The 16,919-nt window shown below is 36.5% G+C and overlaps 1 protein-coding gene across 2 annotated transcripts in view; it reads right to left on the reverse strand.

The window, feature by feature from the left end:
* Positions 1-16,919, reverse strand: part of LOC150094465 (uncharacterized) — a 200,372-nt gene that overhangs the window by 97,872 nt on the left and 85,581 nt on the right. The gene's annotated exons all lie outside the window — the stretch shown is intronic.

Here is a 16,919-nt window from a genome sequence, read left to right on the forward strand (position 1 = left end):
ATCCTTCGCCCTCCTTAGTGCTACAAGATGGATTTTTATTATTTTTTATACAAAATAATAGAATTGTATAAGATTATTGATGATAAAATTAAGTATTACAAGCAAATATAACTAAATTAATAAATATATTTATATATCGAGAAAAATTGAGGGTGCTACAGTTCCGCAGTGCCTGTGCACGTACCGCCCCTGATTACATTACACACTAGTGTACGGGAAGGGAGAGAGAGAGAGAGAGAGAGAATAAATAGACTTTTGCCTATTAATGGAGAGAACAGGTGAAAAAAAAATGTAAAGACAAATTAACAGAAAAGCTAGGTCGTGGGAGCAAAATAATATTTTTCGAATTGCTGCCCGTTAATAATATAAAGAGAGCAGGACTGATTGAAACAACAACAGTGGAATTGTGGTGATGAAGTTGATGTCTTTTTAGCACTCCGTTTGTTTTTGTGATCCTACCCTCCTTCTCCAAAGACACTAGGAGCTTTCCTTCTTCAATACAAAAGCCCTTATAAGAATTATTTGCGTCCTAGACAGGATTCGAACTCAGTTCTTTCCAATCGAGGAACCATGCTGAGTTGTTTCTTTCGACTGCAAAACTAGTTGGTATGTTTATACGACGAAGAATATGACGTCGTTTATATGACGAAGGTATGTTTATACGACAAGAGAAAGAAAGAATGAAATATGAAAATCTGAATTTTGATTCATTAGTATTGCAAACATAATAGGATTTAGTAATTTTTAAGTATTGTTAATTTTTAACTATTAGTAATGGTTTGGGAAGGTTTTTTCCCCGCATGGTTTGCTTACACTTGAACAAAGGATTAAACTAAATATATAATCCTTTATTCAAGTGTAAGCAAACAAACTTTGCACCTGAAGTATCTTCAGGACTGGGGCATCTTGTGGTAAAGGTGGAAAAAGCTTCACATTACTTGCCTTAGTATCCCATAATGCAAAGCACATCTCCTTGTGGACATGTATAATGCTATGCATTATGGGAAGGATCATTACCAGGACCGGTTTCGACCTTTATTAAGGTGTCTTCAGTGGGAACCATACTCAGAGGTGATACCAAGGTTAGGTTAAAGCAATGCAGAATTCATATTTACTTATACCAGTTGCTAATCCAGAGTAATTTAATAATAAAGTGTGGCACCTTTTGGCAACTCGCATAGGTAAATATGACTTCTGTATTGCTTTAACCTTGGTTCACCTTGGGTCTGGCTCCCACAGAAGAGACGACAATAAAGGTTGAAACCGGTCTGGGTAGTGACCCTTCCCATAATGCATAGCATTATACATGTCCGCAAGGAAATTTGCTTTGCATTATGGGATACTAAGGCAAGTGATGTGAAGTTTTGTCCACCTTTACCTTGAGTGCTGAAGATACTTCAGGCACAAAGTTTGTTTCCTTACACTTGGATAAAGGATTAAACTAAATATATAATTTATAGTCTAACCAAGTGGAAAAAAAACTTCTATCTTTCATTAATCCAGAGTAATTTAATAATAAGGTAACACCTTATTATTTATAATTATTATTGACACCTTTAGGCAACTTGTATAGGTAAATATAACTTCTGCATTGCTTCAACCCCTTGGTATCACCTCTTGGTCTGGCTCTCACTGTAGAGACCTCAATAAAGGTCGAAACCGGTTGGAAGCTTGGGTGATGAATGGCAATGATGTAGCCCATGAAGTGTTAACTGAGGCTCGGCTGTTGCTGTCACCCAGGTCCTGGGGGGGGGGGGGTAAGTAATGAATGGCAGTGCTGTAGCCCATGAAGTCGAGGCACAGCTGTTGCTATAACTCCCCGGATGAAATATGAGTGGCTCTGCTCAGTGGTGGGGTGAGCCTGACACTGAGTAGAGCCAACGCTGAGAATTCTTCTCGGTGACATGGGGTGAGCCTGTTACTGAGGGGATCAACGCTGAGTTTTTGATCCTTCGGGGTGGCGATCTGTGGGATCGCACGAGGTTTTGGACTATACTTAAACTCAAAAAAGGTCGAAACCGGTTGGAAGCTTGGGTGATGAATGGCAATGCTGTAGCCCATGAAGTTTTAAATGAGGCACGGCTGTTGCTGTTACCCCCAGATGAAATATGAGCTGCTCTGCTCGGTGGTGGGGTGAGCCTGACATGAGATAGAGCCAATGCTGAGAGTTCTTCTCAGTGGCAGGGTGAACCTGTTACTGTGGAGCAACAACGCTCAGTTTTGATGTTCCGGGTCGCTCATTATTGGGTGAACTTTGGAGTCTTTGGAGAGGTAACCCTGCACTTAAACGGGAAACCGGTCTGAGTAGTGACCCTTCCCATAATGCATAGCATTATACATGTCCTCAAGGAGATGGTTTGCATTATGGGATACCAAGGCAAGTAATGTGAAGATTTGTCCACCTTTACCACATTTTGCCCCAGTATTGTTATTCAGCTTTCTTTGAATATCGTATTATTCAACTTTTTTTAAAGAAATGTTAGTTTTTTTTTTTTTTGTGAATTAATTTGTAGCCCTGAACAATGTCTGCCGGAAGTGCTATTAAACGTACCTCTTAAAAGACATTTCATCTCGCTAGAATTAAAAATACAGCTTTTGGATTGTCTTAAAAAGGGGAAAAAAGTATCAAGTATCATGTGTTGCAAAATCCTTGGATTTAAATAAAGAAACAATCCGGACCATATAGAAAAATTAACAGAAAATTAGAGCTTCTGTTGCTGCAAGTTGTTCTATCTCCGCAAATATGACAGTTCCTTCCAGAGTACCAATACTTCAAAAAATGGAAAAAAGCTCTTAGTATTTGAATTTATGACTGCTCAACAAAAACGGATCCCACCAAACACCAATGTTATTAAACTTAAAGCTTTAAAAATGTACAACTACTTAAAAGAAAAACGGAGAATTTGCTATTAACCCTAACTTTGTTGCTATCAAAGGTAGGTTTAGCCGTTTTAGAAAACTCTGTTCATTACAAAACATAAAAATACAAGGGGAATGCGCATCAGCTGATAATGAAGCTGCAAAAACTTATCCAAAGGAATTGCAAAAAATTATTGCAGGTGGATATACAACACATCAGGTTTTTAATGCCGATCAGATGAGCATTGGTTGGAAAAAATGCCCAAGAGAACATTTATTTCAAAAAATGGAAAAGTTGCACCAAGTTTTAAAGCATCAAAAGACCGTATAACATTACTTATGATCAGTAACTCTTCAGACGATCATATGGTGAAACCGTCCGCGCGGTTAGTCTACTGGCTGTGCGGTTCGCAACCATATGACTGGGGAAGGGGTGTCCCAGTTCGATTCCCGTCGAAAACATGAGGAATTTCAGGATCTTCCTCAGCCATAGCCAAGTTAGCCGGTCTTGGGCGCGGGCAGTAGGGTTTTTTCCGCCAGTTTATCTGGCGTTTTTCATCCCACAAGCAGGCAAACGGGCCCTGTGAACACACGGATCTACAGCCATAAATATTTAACCCCCATGAGGGGGCTCAACTCCTCCAGTAGGGAGGGGAGAGAAAAAGGGAGGAAACTCATACGAATAAATGGTGAAACCCAAGCTAGCTTATAAATCCCTCAATCCTCGTGCAATGAAAAACCTAAATAAGAGTGCTTCACCGGTATATTGGACGGTAAATAAGAAAGCCTAGGTAACTACTGATTTATTTAAAAAATGGTTTCTAAACTGTTTTGTACTAAGTGTGGAAAACTACTTAAAGCAGAATAGTCTAGATTTTAAAGTTTTACTGATATTGGATAATGCACCCAGCCATCCGAAAGATTTAAATCACCCAAATGCCAAAATAATTTTCTTCGTTGCAATGGGTTTTGAATAAGTCGACGATGAATCTATCGAAGTCATGGAGGCATGGAAACATTTTACAATTTTGGACTGTATTAATCTCACAACTTCATCCATCAAAGAAAGAAAAACGACAACGTTAAATGCCTGTTGGAAAAATATATGGACAGAGTCAGTTCAAAGCGAAAATCTAATCGAGCCAGCAGAAAACAGAATGGATGCAATAATAGAACTTGCTAAGTCTCTAGCAGGGGAAGATTTTGGCGATATGAATGTCGAAGATATTCAAGAATTACTGGTGGAAAAATTAACCGATGAACCAAATTTGGTATAAATGGCATTTGGGATAAACCAAATTAATTCAGAGGACGATAGCACAGATAGAAATGATGGAGTTAACATTTTACCCTAAAAAGCACAAAGAAAGACCTAGACTTAGCAGAACAATTGGAGTTATATTTTCTAAATGAAGATCCTTCGACTGAAAGAAGCACAAAATTTAAAAGAGAACTTCGCAAGTGCTTAGTTAAATAGAACGAAATTTATAAAGATCTTTCAGCTAAAAGCAAAAAATCTGCTAGATTTTTTGCAAAAAGTAGAGCATAGAAATCAAGATGCTGCTGAAGAAAGCTCAGAAGATGGAAATGTTTTGACAGAAAGAAAACGCCCTCGTTTAATGGTGCTTAGTATTGATGATGAAGAAAACACTATGCAATTATGTAACATAATGTGATAATATTAATATGTAATATTTTGATCAATTATTGTTTTAATAAACACACATTTCTCTTAGTTATAAAATGAAAATAGTGTAGTTTTTTTTAACTTTTGGAACCTAACCCTGTTTTTTGTACTAGCTCTTTGTTCCGTATAACACGAATTCACATAACGCGGCATTAGGAAACTAACGACCGTGTTATACGGGGTTACCTGTACTTGTTTTTCTTGCCTCTGCAGTATAGTGACTATTGAGGAGGGCGTGTCGTTTACCGCAGGAATCAAGTTACTATCGCCCCGACGTGAATGTGTTTAAGTTTTTTTCATGTGCGTGGTATATGCGAAACTTTTTAATTTCTTTTTTCGAAAAGTCAAGGGTGCGAGTTATACGCCAGGGCGAGTTATGTTCGAGTAAGTACGGTATTTCAATTATGGATAAGTACAAATATACATTGGTATCTTCTTTAAACGGAAAAACAGCTCGGATGACAGTGATAATACAAAACGAGTTTGTAATGACAGTTTGTGTGTAGTTTCTGAAGAGAAGGAAGTCTGTAACGAATCCACAGAAACACAAAATTCCCATCAGTTACAATGCGACAATATTAATATGTTGAACGAAAGGAAAGATTTGCCAACTTGCTGGACACTCGACCAGTGGATCGCATTCAAAAGATAAATACAATTGGTTATTTTGTAAAGACGGAGGTTTGGGGTGTATAACATGTACAGAGGTACAGACCCTAGGCGCAAGTACTTCATATCAGGGTTTCAATTAGCATCAGAGTGGATAAATGGATTAATACGTATTAAAAGGGAAGGGTCTAAACCAACTCCAGCAGAATAAATAAATAAAATTTTTAAAAAATGTTGCAATAGCCTCACATTTATGATTCTTACTTTAAGGGCCCGCAGAGCTTATTCGTTTAGAATTTAATCTCTTCTCCCGGAATCACCTTTTACCGCCGATACGTGGACGATATTTTTTATCCATTGGAGAACCAGCATGCATCACCACTTTACAAGCGTCCCTTAACGACTTCAGCAACAGACTAAAATTCTCTATAGAAACAGAATATGAAACATCCACAAATTTCCTAAACCTAACATTAATTAGAACAAACAACAAAATAGCCACGCAAATATTCCACAAACCAACACATATCGGAAATTACCTCTACTTTAACTCATATCATCCTTATTCTATCAAAAAATCAGTCACCTAGCACAATTTATAAATGCATACAAGTTTTCGACTACACATAATTATCTAAATATAGAAATAAAGAAATTAACACAGATTTTTAGAAACCGAAATTACCCAACACAGCTAATAAATTTCACCAACAAAACAGCGAAAACCTATCAAAACAATCCAACAACCAAAACAAACTTTCCAAACAAGCAAATCATCAAACTTCTATACATCCAGAACACATATATATTTTTAAACACATCGACTATAAGTTGGTGTTCATCACGAACCAAATTTGCAACACTTCTAAAACTTGCAAAATCTCACACATGTAAAGAAATACTACAACACCACAATGTAGTTTACAAATTTCCTTGCCAGCAAGACTGTGATCACTACACAAGTTAAGAATCAGATCTTTATGGGCAAGACCGGGAACACTTTCGTGATGCAATATATCAATTCCAAAACATTTAAACAATAACAAATGTAATAACCAAAAGAAAACCAGAAAAACAGGAAAAACCACACAAAATGAGCTCACCCACAGAAAATGAAACAATGCTTAGAATATCGGAAACGATAGCCATAAAATGTGACAAAAACTCAATGAACGTTCACCGCCCCTATATAATCTACAAGAGTTGGAAGCGCCCAAAACATAAAAATTAGATCACGACTCCGACCAATAGAAAACAACACAGATACCCAAGACAAAAACACCAAGCCGACATGACATAGCCTTCACTTTTCCCATGAGCTCCGAAGACAACACACATTCAAAACGGCTCACACCCCGTTACTCCTATCCCTAATTTTGTTCCATCATATTCTGCCCTTCTCCTTTCCCAAAAAAATTTCTATCTTTCACCTTCTTCCCAAAGATTCTCAGCTCACCCTTAAAAACCCGGGTTTTAAAATTCACATACCTCTTGTCTCATCCGCAATCCAACCACCCCTTCCTCTTCCTTTTAGTCATACTTCAATAGTAATATAAATGTCCGCGCGGTTAGCCTAGTGGCTATGCGCCTCACAACAATATGCCTGGGGAAGGGAGTGTCCTAGGTTCGAGTCTCGTCGACGACGTGAGGAGCTTAAGGATCTTCCTCAGCCATTGCCAAGTTAGCCGGTCTTAGGCGTGGACAGCAGGGTTTTTCCCAAGTTTAACTAGGGGTTTTCATCCCGCAAGCAGGCAAACCGGCTCCGTGAACACACACGGATACAGTCAGGAATGCTTAAGACAATCATTCCAGCCATAGGTCTGAATTGTCAGCTATGCTGGTCCCGAGCCCGGCATAGCTGAAAATAAATATAGGATGAAAATAGGGGATTGAGGTGGTGCCGTACCTCCCTGTAAAAGGGGATCACGGCTGTTGAATCACCACATGAAATGAATGAGTAATATAAATGTAAATCGCCATGCGTTGGATGCTGCTCAATAAGAAGACAACCAAGAACTGCAAAAGGTATGTCCAAAATTATTCTTTCCATATATTCTTCATGTATCTTCATCTGCCTTTAAAACATCAGTAATGCCCTACAAATTGAGTAAAAAAAGCTAATGACATTATAAAATGGTAAAAAGGCGTACTCCGAAACAAAAATTAGAAAAATAGCCATAAATATTAATACATAATTTCATTTCATGGAGGTGTAAATATAAAGATGAAATATCTGGCATCCGTCGTTTCATAATTCAAATTCTTTCTGCTCTTCAAACTAACTTCCCTCTTCCTTCATCGCTTCTGTTTCATATTTTAGAAGAAACAAAATACTACATCAGTATTTCCAAAAAGGATCAAATTAGTTATTCATTATTGGCATCGCCAATTCATCATTGGTGGTGCTTAAAGGCCCACTACGTTCCAGATACTCTCAGAGATGTCCGGTTTTATCCCCAAAGCCGCTACCTTTGAAAACCTCATGAAAAAAGCTAGAGTTTTACAACAGGAAACAAATGATTTTAACCAGTTCAATGTAGACTATCCTAGAATTACAGGAACCTTCCATCCACAAAACTTGATCCCTCGCTCGGTCCACAAGTAAAGCTGACATTGTGATTTCCGACTGTAAGAGAAGCAGAACTGTTCCTTGTCAGCCATTAAGCTAATCGAAATAAAAGTCCAGAAATCAATGGCATTAGACCCAAGCATATTAAACAGCACACACACACACACACACACACACACACACACACACACACACACACACACACACACACACACACACACACACACACACACACACACAGATAGCCTAGGTCCAATCGTGATGAAATTAATAAATCAAAATCTGTGAAACTGAATATACAAGTTATTTCTAACTCGTTCAGACTCGTGTTAGAATACTGTTCCAACATTTTGAATGGTAGTAGCGGTGTATCAAAATCTAATCTTAAAATTATGAATTCCGTCTAGGAAAGGGCAGCCCTCTTAGCGGAAAAACCTTTTCTCACATATCTACTCCAATCACATTCTCACAGACATTCTTATATAAGGTTCCTGCCTTATACCCATGCCTTATCACTTTCTCACAGATATTCTCGTATAAGGTTCCTGCCTTATACCTCTTTTTTATATATACTTTTATCAAACTGGCCACATAATCTTTTATATGTGTAAAACATGAGCAGTTATTGATTAACACTCACACGCACACATGGGCGTGCGTCCACAGAAAATTTTCCAGGTGGGGGAGGAGAAAAGCTTGGAGACAAATAATTACATCGATAAATTTTTATAATTATTGATTTGATTAAATAATTGCATTCATAAATATCTTTTAGCTTTTTTTGATGTAATTATTTATCGATGTAAACTATAAATACATTATTTTCATTTTGCATCGATTTTAGTGATCTTTAATTCTAGGGGGAAAAGTATTCAGAATTAATAGTTTTTAGCACAATTTCATATATAAAAAAAATTGATCGGCATATTTTATTAAAAATCAACTAATTAATTAATCCTAAGTTACATTATTTCAGTTTAAAAAGAAATATATCATAAAACTAATAAGTAAAATAATATTAAATTACATATACTTACCTTTTAAAAATGTATTTTTCTGTTTAAATTTGTTTCACTATAAATTTACAATTCACACTTCACTCAGTAACTCACTAGAAACAGAGGACAAACTAACTGGTCACTTTTCACAAATCAGTGAAAGATGAACCAAAAACAGGAACGTGTTTTATTGCTGTAATAAAACAAGTGTTCTATGGCTACCCTGCCGTGAGCCGAAACAGGCCAACCCATAATAAAATTTTAAGACAGAAAAAGTATTTCCAGGGTCGAGGTTGTAAGATTACATATCTCAATCAATTTTACGATTATAATTTGTGGAATTTTTTAATCGATCCCTGTGGAAGTGTTCCGTTCCCCCCCCCCACCACCACCACCACTCCTGCAGACGCACATGACCGTGTGATTGAATTTTATCGATGTATGAAAGTTTTGAGAGGGCATAGCGCTTCAGCGCTCATCTTAATTCGTCCAATGCAATTAACTGCAGGATAACTTGGAATACTTCTGCGTAGAGTGGGGGAACGATCTGTTTTAGGATTTATTAGAAAACAGCAATGAAGGATAATGCATAAGGACAATGCTATATTTGTAATACTCAAAGATGAAAATATGTGAACCATCATTTATAAGACATGTGAGAATAGAAAAGAATAAGTGTGAGTAGACACTTTCATTAATGGTAAACGAAAAATTGATAATTATCATTTTTGATATGTGTGTCCAATAAGTTGCTGGGTAGAGCGAATAGCACGATCCTATAAATTCTAAGCATGAATAAGTAAATTTATGATCGCATAATTTAAAAAAAAAAACTTATGAAGAGGGAGAGAGAGAGAGAGAGAGAGAGATGTATTGCAGGAATAAATATAGTTTCATGGAGCAGCAAATCATGGCATAAAATATAAAATTTGTTGCACATGTTACGTGTATTTCTCTGATTTCTGTATATTTCGCTCCATTTTCCAAGAATTTCATTTTGTTTACTGAGACTCAGTATACATAACATTCGATCATTATCTGAATTATCCACACCTTCGGGAATCCTAAATTCATTAGTTTTTTTTTTTTTTAATTTTTTTTTTTTTAGTATCATCGGTTCTTTTGTCTTATCAATCTCACATATGCTGGTATTTTGTTGTAGATCAACACCGTCTTATAATACACATAATATTCATTTTTATTCAAGAATAGATATTTTTTACTGTCTATTGTTTCCTAAGACTAGAATAAAAATGTCACTATATACTGTTAAAAAACTTTCCAACCTCAACATACGCTACATTGCACAAGCAAGAGAAAAAACAATTAGCATTCTCCTGATTGGTTGACAGAATAATCAATCACAGATGCTAGGTGCTGAGTGAGCTCAAAATTTTAGCGTAATTCAAATAATGAATAGTTTTTCATACCTAATGATACCTTTGGGTACTTTAGCGAGTGTTAACATGGGCTACATGAGCAACTTTTTATGTATGAAAGTTACTAATATATGGTAATGTAAAAGGTACTTTTTGCAACAACAAAAAAAAGCTATGTTTATGAAAATATTTCAAACTATTTTGTGTTGTTAGCGAAAATATCCATGTCGTTATATTTTTACTTGTTAGAGGGGACATGTAGAATATTGCAAAACGAATCTTTGTGATGAGTAACATATATTTTCTAAAAGAGATCCCCAAAATCAAGAATGCAATTTTATTTTATTTTATTAGCAATCATCTCTAATTTGCTACGTTGATGCGGATGACATTCTTTACAACCATGCTCCACTAATTTTAGAAGTTGATTTATCAGAAACACAGAAAGAGAATGTACAACCCTCAGGCAGTGGTGTGTGTCATCAAGTAAGCATCACTGGTATGTCTGGAGGGAGCCGAGACACCCCACAAATTTTATATCCACTTTCCAGAAGTGAAAATAATGTTTCTTCTTCTTCTTCTTCTTCTACTACTGATGCCTCACTCTATGGGTATTTTTATACAGTTTTGGTGGGTCAGTCATAATTCTCTTTAAAATACCAAACCCGTCAATTGGAGTACCGAATAAGATTTTCTAACCTTGAACTCATCCCCCAGTGTTCAATGTTTGTCTGCCATGGCAAATTTTTCACACCTTTGGTTGGGTGTCAGTGCCTACACTTTAGAGAACAACATAAATTTATCGTTTATGTGGCTCTGTGAAGTAACTATCAAAAGAATATTTGATGCTTTTATGCTGTCAGCCAGTTGAAACATGATTCCTGATGGCAGATGATCTGTCAATTGATGTGGTTCTAATAATCAAGGTAGTGGGAGAACCAATTTGAAACGAAGAACTCTGCTTAGCCTGGATGAATTTCTGAAAATCAAAAGAGCTGTTGTGGAAATTACCAACAAAGACAATCTTTGCATGGCCTGAACACTTGTTCTAGGTGTTTCTTCAAAAACTGACGATTCCGGAACATACAAGTGGGATTAGAGCATAAAAAGAAACAAACAATGAGGGCTTTAACTCTCCACAATATTGCAGGGGTTCAGCTCAGTGCATGTTGTATTCAAGATGCAGCTCTATTTCAGAGGCATTTGACTCCGGAATATCAAATCGTAATTTTTTCGGTAGATGCTGATTTTTCTGTGGTATTTTAGAGACCAAATGCAAATAAACATATCTGTTTTTATATCACAAAACACATTGTGACTTTGTGCGTAGTGTCCCAGCTCTGTTTGGGACTGTCTATTATTGTCCCAGTTGTTTAACACATTCAAAAACTTAATCGAATTTCAACAGCATAGATGTTTAAGCATATGCATCCACTGTAGCACAACCATCATAGTGTGTAGGACCTTCTTTTGTGCATTTCATGAAATAGATTTTTCTACAGAACAATGTTTGCATTTGCACCTAAAAATAAGGTTTGTCCAAAATTTCATCATTGCGGGGCGTTGTTTGGCTAATTTCTCTACAAATAAAAGCCATGTCTGTCTGCCTGAAAATCACTGTGGACATTGCAATATTGCATACTCTAAACAACAATGTTATGTGCTTGCTCAAACCTAAGGTTCCAAATAATCAAGTTTCGATGATCTATTTTGAAACAGAAACATCTGGGGTGAAAAACTGTGTAGGTCAGTCTCTAGACAAGTTGTTATCTGTCAAAAATATCGCGAAACAGGCCAAAGATGGTAGGGTAATTCATACTATCAAACCAAAATACGAAAATATCTATGCAAATGCACACAGTTCTTGTGGATTTCACTAGTATTTTATTTTGAAATATCTCTTTGGAAAAAAATTCTGTCATCTAGTGTTTGATGGACCAAAGATACTATATTTTATGACCCATTAAAACTTTGTATTTCTAGACAGCTTTTCATACATTAGTGTACCTCTAAGGAAATTACCAATCATGTTCGAATTGCTAGAATTTACTGGGTTAATCATGGAGCTATCCCTGAAAAATCATATTTCCTGGTGGGATTTATGAACAAAGAAACTTGTATAGAGTTCGAGAATTGGTACGAAAATCAGTTAGAACACTGAATACTGTCTGAAATTGGAACAATTGGTGACAGGAGATAAACCTTCAAAGTTGAAAGGCTTTGGCATGGCTCAAATAGCTAGAACAACATGCACATTCTGTATGGGGTGAAGTCCACATTGGACTTCACCCCCACAAAAAAGTATTTGGTCTGTATGTTACAGAACAAATAATTTTCAGACAGACAGAAATACTAACGTGATCACCCTCTTTGAGGAAACAAAGGATCATGAACTATTTTCGTAGCAAAGGATTCGACATGATCTCAATTTGGGAATGCCAGCTAAATACTGAAATTTCTGAAAATGGCCATGAAAAACTTTATTGTCTCTCTCTTAGAATTCCAGATCCCATTTTGCCTCATAGTGCTCTGCATAGTGGTAGAACCATGTTCTACCACTATGTTCTGCTATAAAATGTATCACAGAACTCAATCAGAAGGAAAGTTATTTGATATTTGGGAAAAAAAATCTTGATGGGGAGATGAACTGATATTAAAAACGAACAGTTATGTATCTATTCTTACATGGTCTCTGATTATATAAAAATAATCAAAGGCTAATTATGTTACTGTTTTTGCTATGGTCGTACATCCATTTACTTGCATTATGTCAGGAGCCACTCAATCAGGAAAAACAACTTTCGCGTTGTCTCTCAGACCATTGTAAATATGTAAACAACGAACAATGAGCGAATCTGTTGCAATGAAAATCAGGATAAATTTAAAAAATTTACCCTGATTAGAATTCGTGAATGGCTTGAAGTTACTTATATTTGAACCGAATGTGAGAAATTTGCTAAAAATCAATGATTTGTTGGAAGTTTATTTTGCACTTTTTTAGAGTATAATACATTTAGTTTAATCGTTTATTCAAATGTAAGCAAAACAAGTTTGCATCTGAAATTATCTTCAAGACTGAGGCAAGGTGGTGCAACTGTTGGCAACTCGTAGCAAAGGTGGACCAAGCTCTCATCACTCTTTGTCTCAGTATCTCCCACTATGCCAAGCACATTTCCCTGCGGACATGCTATGCATTGAGGGCATTGATATGCATGCTTGCCTCAGCCCTGAAGATATCTTCAGATGCATGATATCTTCACACTTTATCCAAAGTGTGAAGATGTCTTCCCACTTGGATAAAGGATTAAACTAAATTTATTATAATCTAACCAAGCGCAAAAAAAACTTCCAACAACTTTCTCTAAATCCAGAGTAATTTAATAATAAGGTGGTACACCAATTGGCAACTCATATAGGTAAATATTACCTCTCCATTGCTTCTGCCTTAGTGTCACCACCTCTGGGTCTACCTCCCACTTACGAGACCTCAATAAAAGTCGAAACCGGTCTGGGTAGTGACTCTACCCTCAACGCATAGCATTATACATGTCCGCAAGGAGATGTGCTTTGCATGGGGGGAGATACTGAGACAAAGAGGGATGAGAGTTTGGTCCACCTTTGCTACGAGTTGCCAACAGCTGCACCACTGTGCCTCAGTCCTGAAGTTTCAGGCACAAAGTTCGTTTGCTCACACTTGGATAAAGGATTAAACTAAATTTATTATAATCAATGATTTGGTTCACCAGGCTATGGACAGCATGGAAATAGCTGATGTTTTCATAAACAGTTCACATCACACAACCTCAGCATCATTCTACTGACACAAAATTTATTCTTCAAGGAATACAGTTTCGCACAATTTCTCTCAATAGCCACTATGTTAATGCATTTAAAAATCCTCAAGACTCATTACAAATTTCTCAATTTGCTGCTCAAGTGTTTCCAGGGCAATAGGGGGGGGGGGGGGTACTAGTAGTCATTTATAAAGACGCTACCCTGGAACTCCACTCATATTTAATTGTAGACTTTAGATAGGAAACACCGGATAATTTATGCCTGTGTTCACGAATTTTACCTAGAGAAGACCCGAACATAGTGTATGTGCAAGAATGGTTGGTTGACTGCTTATCTCATCAAGTACTTATCTCATTCCTCTCCCAAACAGACAAATGGTGTTCTAAAATGCTAATCATCCTGCTAAATCTTGACGCTCTGTTAAATCTGCAAAAATATTATATCTGGCTTATTCTACTAATCACTAGAAGGTGTGCCATTGAAAGAAAAAAAATATAAGAGCACTAAGCAACAAATCGGTTCCATTCACTACTCAAAGAAAACTGGGTTAGCAGCACAGTTGAGCATTGTTCCCATGATTAGGCAGTATCATAATATATAATATCTTTATTCAGTTCACTTATTAGAAAATGAATCATGTGTTCAAAACATTTACACTCCTAGAACCACCAGAGCAGCATGAGTTGTACAATTTAGACGATGAAATGAGCTCCATTTTAAAAACGCTTAATGACAACCCAGATGAAAAATTCAAAGCATATTTAAGTGTTCTGCAGAACTATTTAGGTTTAAAAAACTAACTGGCTCTCACAGAAAAAGAGCATCAAGAGTAGCAGCAGTCACATTCAGAAAAAAGCACCTGGTTCCCACAGTGTGCAAATACCCGGAATACCCAGTCCCTTCCCTTTCTTGCATCAGTGGTCACAGCAAGTGAAGAAGATATTTCAATTCCACAGTCCATTCACAGAGGTCTGAGAACCAATGCTAATTTCATCTTTTAATCTCCCTGAAAACTGCTTGGGAATAAGAAACTGGTGTGGAAAAAATGGTAAGTGAAATGTTTTTAAATTATTTTTTATTTTCAGTAAGTTATCTGTTACAGCATAGCTGACAACAACGTTTAACCACAAATCATTAGAATAACTTTTGCTAATAATATTTTGCATAGAAACACCACATGCGACAGATTCCTTAGCTTGTACACGTACACTATTATATTGCTATATGTTAGTGTTGATATTCAAAAAGTTAACAATCTCATTTTCAGGTGGACGACTGAAGCATTCAAAAAAATTGCCGCGTTTGTCTTTGATATAGATAGCTTTCCAATGTTGTCCTGCAAACAGGTCAGATCTGTGTTAGCAACGAACATTGACTGTTGTTGTCTGATTGGATGAAGTGGCAATTCGTCATGAGCATGAACTCCTAAAGCCTCTTTTTTTGTGGTGGGTTCTAACTCTACTATGCTTACTAGTTTAAACTAAACATATTTATTCTTTTTATAATTAAAATACAAACTTATTTAATATTGACCATTTACAAACAAACTTACATTATAGCCTACCAGTTTCGCTAGCAAACTGTCTGGCTTTTTCAAGGCGTTTACGGAAAGACATAAAAACTAGTAAATGCAAATTGAAAGGAACATAAAAAAACGTTGTAAACCAACTAGTAGCTAAGGTTACACGTTCGCATGACAGAGAGGACTTATTGTTCTTATTCATTATCACGCATGCGTGTCTGTTGTAAACGTGTAATGTGATTATTGGACATTGCCTTCAATCTAATTTCTTCAAGGTTAACAACACCATATACCAACAATTAGAAGGCCTAGCAATGGGAAGCCCACTATCACCATCTTGTGCAGACCTTTTCATGGAAAAACTTGAAAAAGAAATTCTCTCAACTACCTCCCCTAGACCATCTATATGGTGGAGATATATTGATGATATCTTCATTATATGGCAAGACAGCTTAGAAAACCTAAAATAATTTGTAGATAAAATAAACTCAATACATAACAAGATAAAATTCACTCTGGAAGTGGAAAACAACAGCCAACTGCATTTTTTAGACATTTTGATAAAGAAACAATCAAATAGTATCAAATTATCTATTTACAGAAACGCACAGATACTGGAAGATATCTTCATTATACTTCAAACCATCACAAGACACACAAACTGAGTATTATCCACATGTTGAAATATAGGGCCAGAAAGTTTATATCAGAAGAGGACAATACACAGACTGAACTCTCACTAATAGCCAACACATTATCACAAAATGGAAATACTTCAAACATCATCAAAAAATATCTATACGGTGACAACCCCAGACAAGAAGAATCATGCTCCCAGCACATTTCTACTGTAGTGATCCCATTCATCAAATCAATTTCTTATCAAATAGCCAGAATACTAAGAGCCTACAACATCAGAATGGTCTTCAAACCAATCACCAGCATCAGACAAGTTTTAGGATCCCCAAAAGATAAAGTGCAATTCTACAAATATCCAGGAGTATATTACATTCCTTGCTCCTGTGGTCTTGCCTACATCGGACAAACTTCACGGAGTTTAGAAATCAAACAAAAAGAACATGTTGGCGATGTAAACCACAACAGAAATATCTCTTCCGGCTTAGCACATCATTTTTATACGTGTAACCACACGATAGAGTGGCAAAACAGCTCCATGCCATATCTGGATGACGATTACAGACATCGTTTATTCAAGGACGCCACAATTGTGTTAATAATCGGCGGAAACCTCAACAGAAATCAGGGTGCAATACTAAACAGTTCGTGGAAAAAACTGATCCTCTCTCTAAATCAATATGAACTACAGCTAGCCAGTAATCACATTACACATTTACAACAAACACGCGTGCGTGATAATGAATAAGAACAATAAGTCCTCTCTGTCACGCGAACGTGTAACCTCAGCTACTAGTTGGTTTACAACGTTTTTTATGTTCCTTTCAATTTGCATTTACTAGTTTTTATGTCTTTCCGTAAGCGC

This window comes from Typopeltis vanoorti, chromosome 22 (assembly GCF_054136105.1).
Source record: "Typopeltis vanoorti isolate ZY-2024b chromosome 22, IOZ_Tvanoo_1.0, whole genome shotgun sequence".
Classification (NCBI taxonomy): domain Eukaryota; kingdom Metazoa; phylum Arthropoda; class Arachnida; order Uropygi; family Thelyphonidae; genus Typopeltis; species Typopeltis vanoorti.